Source organism: Lactuca virosa, chromosome 1 (assembly GCF_052849685.1).
Source record: "Lactuca virosa cultivar CGN04683 chromosome 1, Lactuca_virosa_CGN04683_v6, whole genome shotgun sequence".
Taxonomy (NCBI): Eukaryota; Viridiplantae; Streptophyta; class Magnoliopsida; order Asterales; family Asteraceae; genus Lactuca; species Lactuca virosa.
This window is the reverse complement of record NC_136426.1, coordinates 145,299,113-145,309,079: the sequence shown is the minus strand read 5'-3', so window position 1 is coordinate 145,309,079 and position 9,967 is coordinate 145,299,113.

Here is a 9,967-nt window from a genome sequence, read left to right as displayed (position 1 = left end):
AATTTGATATCCATCTCATCAGCTCATTTATGACTATGTATCTAGGTCAGCAATGAAAACAATAAAATGTGTGTTTCCAGGAAAATAGGGCAGAAAATGAGTTGATGTCTCATGAGATGGATATATTGGGTTACATAATATTAGATAGATAATTTGATATTTCTTATAAACGTAAAAAATAACGCAGTTGTTGCTAGTTTATGTCATTATTGCAGTCTTTGTTGGATGCATTTTATGTTCCAAAAGAATATACAATACATCAGGATATCAAGTTTTATGTTAAACATAGAATTATATAACTCAACATATCCATCTCATTTAATGACTAACCGTCCGGGTCAGCAATGAAACCAGTAAAATGTATGTTACATAGAGAAAAGGGCCAAATCATCACTAAATTTTAGTTTAGACTTATTCGTAAATTAGGATAAAATAATGAGACTTTAATGAAATAGGTAAGTAATGAAACCGGTAAACCGGGAAAAAGGGGTCTAATCGCCATTTTTACCGGTAATTCATGATTTTTCATAAACAAAATTCAGTTTGGGACTTTTTCGTAAACTAGGGTAAAATTTTAGGACTTTTCTGGAGATTTCCCTCATTTTAAATGTTCTGTACCTAAGCTTAGGTACATAACAGCCACATATTCATTTTTCTATATATATATTCTAATGGAAATAAATAATAATAATAATAATAATAATGAAAATCATAATAATAATAATAATAATAATAATAATAATAATAATAATAAAATGAAACCTATAGTGGATAAAACTAATTGTGTAGGAAGGTAGTATGGATGTGGCATTTACAGCCTAATGATAAGTCGTGTTGATATATTTGTGCAATACTCGAGTTCGAATCCGGCCCCGAATCGTCAAATAGAACAAAAAAACCCAAACACGATCTACTCCTCCCTCTACTGTGAAGTTTGAACGACCGCTCATCCTCTTCTTTCTCCAGTTTCCGGTTGCTCTCTATTTTCTGGTCCACCGCTCCTCAAACGGCTGCTCCTTCGGTCGATTTTGCTGCTCTCCATTTTCCAATATGTTCCTCCCTCCCACCTCCGCTCCTCTCCCCCATCTCATACGTCGCCCTTCCGCATCGTCTTACATCTCCATAATCGATTCCTCATTGCCATCATCTGCGTGCCATCGACATGTCTATATCATTCAAGTAAGTAGTTTTGGTTAAATTTCAATTAGGTTTCATTTTGGTTTATGATTCTTTTCGATTTAGTGTGTATTTTGATTTTCTTCTGTGACTATGGTAACCATAGAGTTTTTGAATATTGAATTTGATACGTGTCTTGTTGTGTTCCAGCCTCCAAAGCTACAGTAGCCATTTTTATTGACAAAATGAAACCTAGGGTGGCAAAGTCTTCCAACCCTATGATGAACACAGTTAATGAAGGTAACAATAATGGTGGCTGCCAAGACTATAAATAGAGACTTCATTCTTCAGTTGTAAGCATCCTAAACACAGAGAAATAGATAGTATAACACTTAGAGTGGGTGTGTTAGTGAGAGGGTTGGTTTTTTGTAATAGTTGAGTGTGAGAGTTGCTCCTCCTATTGTAATTCTATTTCAGTGTTTAATAGAAGAGTTTTCCAACCCCAAAAACTGGTATCAAAGCTTGGTTTGGTGTCCATGGATTTTTTCACGAATTTCTCTGTTTTTTCGTCAAAATATTTTTGTCTCAAAATCTATTTCTGGGTACACCATTAGAAAGGTCTCGTTTCAAGGATTCCGAAAATATATTTTTCGTAATTTTTTGACGACCGGAAGTCCCTCAAATCATCGGTCAAAGTCTGGTCAAAATTACCGGAAATTGTCACCGGAAAAACCAGTGGCCGGAGAAGCTCGGGGGAGAAGAAGGAGCGACGTCATCAGTGACATCATCATTGACCAGAATTTCATAAAGTTGCAGTTTAGCCCCTGAAGTTTCAGAAAGTTGCAGACAGGTCCCTCTGTTTCTGAAGAAACACAATTTCGGTCCCTGTTTGTTCCGAAAGTAATCTGTTTGGTCCCTAGACTTCAGAAAAGTTTCAGAAAGATCCCTGGTTGGCAGAAACATTTCAGATTGGTCTCTGTATGCTGCGAAAATTACATTTTAGTCCCTAAAGTTTTGAAAAGTTACAAGTTATCCCATAACTTTTCAAGAAAGTGTATTTTGACCCAAAAAAGTCTACCCCACCATTTTTGACGCTTCCGAATCCAACCGAGAGCTCAGTTTTATCTAATTTTTCCTCGAAATATTTGTAGAAGCACATTAAAAGTATTTTCGATGGAATCTACAAGTACGATTACGATGGTTCAACTTACACCCACAAATTACAACATGTGGAAGCCAAGGATGGAAGATTTGCTTAATATGAAAGATTTAGCAGAGCCTATAGAAAAGCAAGGCGTCAAACCTGACACGGAGACAGGTAAAGTTTGGACGAGAATAAACAAGAAAACGGTGGCGCAAATTCGACAGTGGATCGACCACAATGTTTTTCATCATGTCTCTCAAGAGACAGACGCGTACAAACTTTGGGAGAAGCTCGAGAATATGTATCAAGCAAAGACGGCATGCAACAAGACCTTGCTAATGAGGCGCCTTGTAAACCACAAGTTACGAAGTGGTATGTCCATAACCAAGCATACGAGTCAGTTCCAGGATCTCGTAAACCAGCTCGGTGCTGCTGATTGGGTTCTCAAAGATAAGGAACAAGCCATATTGCTCTTGAGTTCTCTACCAGATAATTGGGAGACGCTTTTTGTGACTCTCAGCAATTATGCCCTCGGTGGTAAAGTGACAATGGAGATGGTCACAGACGCTCTAATGAACGAGGAAGCAAGAAGGAAAGAAGCTGGTACAGACCAGTCTTTTGCCCTCGTGTCAGAAAACAAAGAAAGAGGCGGGGGCAGAACTGGAGGCCGAGGTAGAGGTAGAGGCAGACATGGTAAAAGTAGAGGAAGATCCCAAGATCGTGGGAAATCACGAGATCGAGGGAAATCGCGAGAGCGAGGTAAATCTTCAAATACATGGTTCGAAGGCTATTGCAATCACTGTAATTATTATGGCCACAAAAGGAGTGATTGTTGAAGGTTCTTACGAGAGCAGCTCGAGACAAGCTAGAATTCAAGTAGGGAGAATGGTGAAACTGATGGGTTTCAGGCAATACATCAATCCTATGGTGTACATGCAAACCCTAATAGCTTTGGATCTAGTTTGTCTAATGAACATGCAATTGAATATCCAAAGCCATAAACCCTAGATCTAATAAACTATAACTGAAATTAGGGTTTAGATCTTACCTTTGATTGTTATATAGCAATAACAATCAATCCTTAGCTTCAGAAAGCTTAGTGCCTCAAGTGTTGCACCTCTAATGGAGTCACAAACGCCACTAAGCAACTTGGATGAAGAGGGAGGAGAGAGGAGGCACCAAAAACGGCTGGAAACCCTAAAGGAAGTGTTCACCACGTTTTTGGGGCTTAAGGGTCCTTTATATACATGTAGGCTATTAGGGTTTACAACTAGGAAACCCTAATCTGGCTGCTTAGGCCCTAAGCAGCCCATGGACTCCTTTAACATATCCCTTGGACGATTTCTAATGGGCTTCCCATAGAATTCGTCCAACCTATATATTATTAGGTGATCCATAGCCCAATTGTAATTATCTTATAATTACAAATCCAGTCCCCTAAGTTTAATTAATCTCTTTTAGCCACAAAATTAATTCTCAATTAATTATTGACTAATATCAATTAAACATTATGATTTCTCCTTTAATATATTATTCTTATAATATATTAATAAATCATAATTAAACCTTTCTCTCCTTAATTCATCCTACATATTGCTATGGTGAAGGCAACCCAAAAGGACCATGCTCATAATCGGGTCAAGTACATACCAAAATAGTTATGGACACTAATCCAACAGTCTCCCACTTGGATAAGTCTAATAACTATTTTGCATAACTTCAGAACCTAATCAGCAATCGTAGCTTTCATCAGCCGCTGTCAACTCTGATCTTATCAGATACGCGTGTCCTTTAGATAAGGGATTATATATTCCTCCATTCTCAAGATATCGTATAGACACAAGACATGAATTTGATCATTATCTCTATACTGTTTCCCGACTTCCGATTTATGACGACTGACAACAGACTACAATTAAACACATCAACTTAGTCCCGGCTTGGCCAAGCACTTAGGGTGTCATCACTAAATCATCGAGAGGCCCACAGATATCGCTTTTATCCCACTTTGGGTAAAAGGAATGGATAAACTTTGACTCAAATGCTTGCTTGCATTTACTGATCAAATCACACACAACAATAAGTTTTATAACACCAAGTTACTGGTGCGTTTTCTTATTATCAATGCACAACCGACCAACAAATAACAACTCACACGTCTCGGTTTCAAGAATATACAATGTTATCGTCTCACAATTACTCATGATAAAAACCATGAAGTAATTCAAATGAGCGTGGGTTTAATCCAATACTTTAATCTTATCAAAGCACTCATGAACTCTGCAGCAAACTTGTGCTATGTCTAAGCACTTAGACAATCTGCAGACAGATTCATGACAGTCTTCCTTCATACCTACTTCAAACCTATGACCGACTGTGGAGGTTCGAATAACCCAGTTATTCTGGAAGTCAAAACATGCAAAATGAAACACAACGATAATACTTAATCCTATATGACCCCAAAACTTTTGAGCGTAAATAAAACACTTTTATTTAAACACCATATTGATTACTCATTATTCATTGCTTACTGTTTCAGAAAATCAACTTATTACTCGAATTATAACCACAATTGTCCCATGCTCCAAGCATGCACACTTTGGTTTCCTATGGTCCATACTTTGTGAAATAGATCAATTGAAAAACTTTTCCAATGAAACTCATTTCATAATCCCCAATCCTTATCACTAGTGTAAGAATACCAAATTCTTGCCACTTTTAGAATATGTCAGATTCTAACATTTTATGCAACGATCCTTTCGTAAAGTTATAACACAAAAGTCACAAAGACTCTGCCAATGAAATCACAAGGTACTCTATCAGAAATTGTTATAAAACAATTATATAGATGTGATGTCTCTCACTCAAAGTACACTCCTTTGAACATCCTTCTCGCATAAAAGTTTCTAATCTGGACATATTTCTTAATATCCAACTCCCATAAATGGAAACATTTCCATATTTGCCATATGACAACTCATTCTTAATAGAATCTTATCTATTCATAATAATGTCAATATAGTCCATCCAGTACTATACTTCCAACTACTCACAAGCGACAAATCCTCAGTGAACCTCAGATCGTCCTTTGATAGTTGTTTAATTATTTTAGTCAAAACCGATTCTAGTCCTTTTTCCCTCTTAATGCCCTAGGCATTTGGAAAATTTTAGAATGGTCAAATATTATAGCATATGCAATCGATCCTATACCCGAAGCGTATTGGACACGATGCATAATATCTCACATAAAGACATGATACTTCATCATCCTTCTACCATAATATTTTATGTGCCCTGTTCCCACAATTCGAACTATGAAGAGGGATGTCGTACTATGTATCCTTGACTAAATTTATTAACATTTCTCGATCTAAGCTTTAGAATTTTGAAACGAAGTATAATATTCTCTCCCTTAATTATAGCAAAACAACTTTTCAACCCTTGCAACTTTGCAAAATGAATCTTTGTTTTCTATAATTAATATTGCTAACTTGCAATACTTACCATAATAATCATGCTCCCACTAACATGACGATTATTTTCTTACCAGCATAACACTTATGCTCCCACTAGCTTTGACATGTATTCAGAAAACAATTGAACTTCTAGAAAACAATGCTTATTGAATTCCTTAAGTTCATATTTCTAATACCTAATGCTTTGATAAGCCTTTATCAAACTTTTTAAGCTTATACACCTTTCCTTAGATAGCACACATGTGTGTCTAAACAATTCAGAATTTATGTTACTAAGTCCCAGATGTTCAGACTAATTGCCAAATCTCATAATTCGAACTATGAAGAGGGATGCCGTAATCATAATCGAATTTGAGAATACAATTATCACTATTGCTATCTTCTTAAAATCTCTCTTAGTGAAAGCATTTCCTCACAATCATTTTCATGAAGGAGGAAAACCTTATGACACTTAGATTTTATGATGTATGTGTTCCTATCCATGTGAATTTGTCAAAACGAAAGTTTGCGACAAATCCAAAACCATATGGACTGAACTTGTTCAATCTTGATTTCTTGCCTCATGGCAACATGAATGCCCACCATGTCTTCCAAGCAACTCACCCTTTCATATCAATGTACTTTCCATTGATCATGGTGCTTTGTCTTTATGCGTTCAAATGAGAACTCATAGAACTCACACGCATAATTAACTCAATTGGAATGGCACAGAAAAAGAGTATGTCATCCACGATAGACTTTAAACCTCAAGTCGTGTGCTAGTGATGATCAACTAGGTTTACTCTTGATTTGTTCTTGAAACTTTTCAAGACCATTAAGACTCCTACTGACTCCTTGACATATAAGATTCTCTTGTCAAGAAACATTTCTTGACAAACAAATATTCAAGAGTTAGTGTAGCCTTTTGTCAAGTTTAACACTTCACACAATTGGTCCTGGTTGGTCTTTGTCTTATCCAAGACATCACAACTTACCAATTTCAAATGTGCAAGAATAAGAAAACTTTTCCAAATTCCACATTTGTCGAGTGTTATAAACCTACTTAAGACTTGTCACTCATGTCAGAATCTTGACTCTAAGACTTGATATTGGAACGAAGTATGATTGACTTCTTGATTTAACCATTTCTATAATTCTCGATTCCTCTTCTTAGACATGCAATTGCACTAAGACTCACTTAGTGGATCAATTGAGATATGATTCTTAATCATTAAGACTTATCATAAAACACAATAAAAGTTACTCTCTCTTCTTCTTAGAATAGAGAAACTTTTATCTTTCTGCCTAGTTGATTCTTCTTATTCGTTCTGCTATTGATTGAAACTCTTTCAATCAACTCAGAATTATACTTAATCTTATAAGTATAATCATATTTACTAAACTTTAGTAAATCATGACGAATATCTTTATCACTCTTGTGGAGGACTTGATCAATGCACAACCAACTGTATTCGATCTCCTGGTCCTTCTCTTGACACTTTTCCAAAGAATTAGTCTAATTTCCAAAATATGAAGTTTCTCATTCATCACGCAACCAAGTTGTATGATTCCAAGTTTCTGTCCAATTGAAACTTGGGCGATGAGAATCTTCCTTTATTTGGCAAATCCTCGACATTTCACAAATAACATAATCAAAAATCACATCCAATTCAACATTGCTAAAATTAGAAATACATAAACATCCATTTTCACATATGCCATTGCAAGGATAAATAAATAGGACGAAATCAAAATTCATTTTATTGCGGAAAAACTTGTCCTTACATTGCAATTCAAATGAAAACTATGTTATTTCAATTTCTAAGCAATCTATTCTAACTCTAAAGTAGTAGCTCAAAAATCCGATCTTCAAGCAATGCGATCGAAATCCATTTCTTCACAATCAGATTCAGCTTACTTCTTCCCTTAAGCTTCCTCTCTTTTCTTCGATCCTACAAAACATCAAAATGTAATCTTATCACATCATGTATTGAAAATCAAAGAATAGGAACTTATAGAGTTAGTTATTGGATTTTACCTTAAGTAGAGACATACGTCTTGACTCTCCCATCTCTTAGATCTCTCAGGCAAACAGGACAGCTTCGTCTCTAATGCCCCTTCTCTTGGCAATAGAAGCAGATGGACTCTTTTGGAATGGCACAAGGAACTATCTCAGAATTTACCTTTTCTGGATTTCCAATGTCACTATTTTCAATGTCCATCGAAGTTTGGGAGTTTGATTTGCCAGACAAATTTGCTTGATCAGCACGCCAAATCATTTCTGATTCAGCAGCTATAAGCAAATAGGTCAAATCAATGAGGGTCACGTCAAGGTCCATCATATAGTACTCTCTAATGAACTCACTATATGATTCGGGAAGTGACTGAAGAACCCAGTCAACAGCCAACATTTCTAAGATATCGACACCCATCATCCTTAACCTATCAATGTGTGACTTCATCTCTAAGATGTGTGCACACACAGGTTTTCCATCTTCGTGTTTACTTGCCAAAAGGGCTTGAGTGAGCTTGAACTTTTCAAGCCTTTGAACTTGTGGGTTAGGGAGAATAATTGGAGGAGGTGGAGGAAGTGAAGCATGACTCTCATTTCCTTGATCGTATCTTGGAACGCCATCTTCATTTGAAAGGCTTGTTCCAATGGATTTAGGAAGACCATTGTTAGATTCATACATCTACAAAACGGGAGAAATTCAAGTCAAGTTGATTAGAATCCTTGATGTAACACCCCAATAAAACATCAAGGCTAGGATCCAACACAATATTCTACAACCTAGAAGAGGGATGTCGTAATCTAGTTGCAGAAGTTAAATGACGATTTACCAATTTCCACCATGAAAAACGAAAAAGACGTTTAAGTTTTAAATGAATTGAAACTCCTAGATCTTTTGAGATTCATTGAACTTTTCAATGGCATGTTTAATCTCGATTATGCCCTTCATGTTTGTGACTGGGATGCCAAGGATCACAAACAAGGTGTGAATAACCATACGAATCACGTGGTGCACCCAATCACTACTATCACCTAATCAATGTGCCGGTTAGCCACACACCCTCCATTGATCTATGATAAACATCGAGCCACCCTTCGCCACCAATGCCAAACCCAAATTAGTGTGCCGGTTAACCACACACGCTCCACTAACGTTTGACAAGGGTACGAAGTGTAATTCCATGGATTAGCATACAATTTCACATTTTGCCTAAAGAAACTATGATTTGGGAATTTGTAAAAGCATGTAGTTACTTTGTACTTCATTATACTTATAATGGAAGGTTTCGTCCTATCCTACCCGTTCGGCTAACGACCCTCCACTAGTCAAGAGTGCGGTGGGTAAGAGTGGATACCCATTCAATCGCCATTTTATAGGCAATTTCCTTAAACACCCCTTATAGACCAGCTTCGTGAATGAGACCTACTAACGGTAAGACTGACTGTTTACTCATACATATATATAATATTAGACTTTTAATGTTATATATAGTATAGGGTGTATTTTACACTTTTAAAATACTAGGTGGTTTAATCTAATAATTATACTTTTAATTTAGTTAAATGTAAACCAAAACTTTATGGATTTATTAAATCTCTTTTAATTATACACTTTAATTAATTAATAAAACCATCAGGGTGTAATTTGAACTTTTCAAAACTAGGGTTTTAGAATTTAACATTTCAAAAAATTAAACTTTTAATCAAAATTTAAATTCCAAAACTTGAGGGCAAGTTTTGAAACTTTTCAAAACAATTAGGTTTAACTATTTAAATTTCAAAACTAAAACTTTTAAAGTTCAAATGTAAACTATCAGACCTAAGGGGTGTAAATTGAAACTTTTCAAACTTACTAGTTCAAATATTTGACTAATAATAATCATATATTATCCATATTTAACCAAATCCATCAATTTTGATAAGGATAATCATTCCAAACATAAAAAATCGAATTTTGGCAAGAAAAACGAGTTTTGGTAATTATCCTCAACAAAATCTGGCAGAAAAATCGAAAATCCCGAAAATTTTTCTGTCTGACACAAAAACTCGTCGAGTTCTCATTTGGAACTCGTAGAGTTCATTCAACTCGTCGAGTTTCACATTGGAACTCGTCGAGTTCATCCAACTCGTAGAGTTTCTCATTGGAACTCGTCGAGTTCATCAGACAGAAAGCCCAAAAAACGATTTTCAAGCAAGCAATGAACAATTAAGCATCAAATTCACTAACAAACAGCCCTAGGC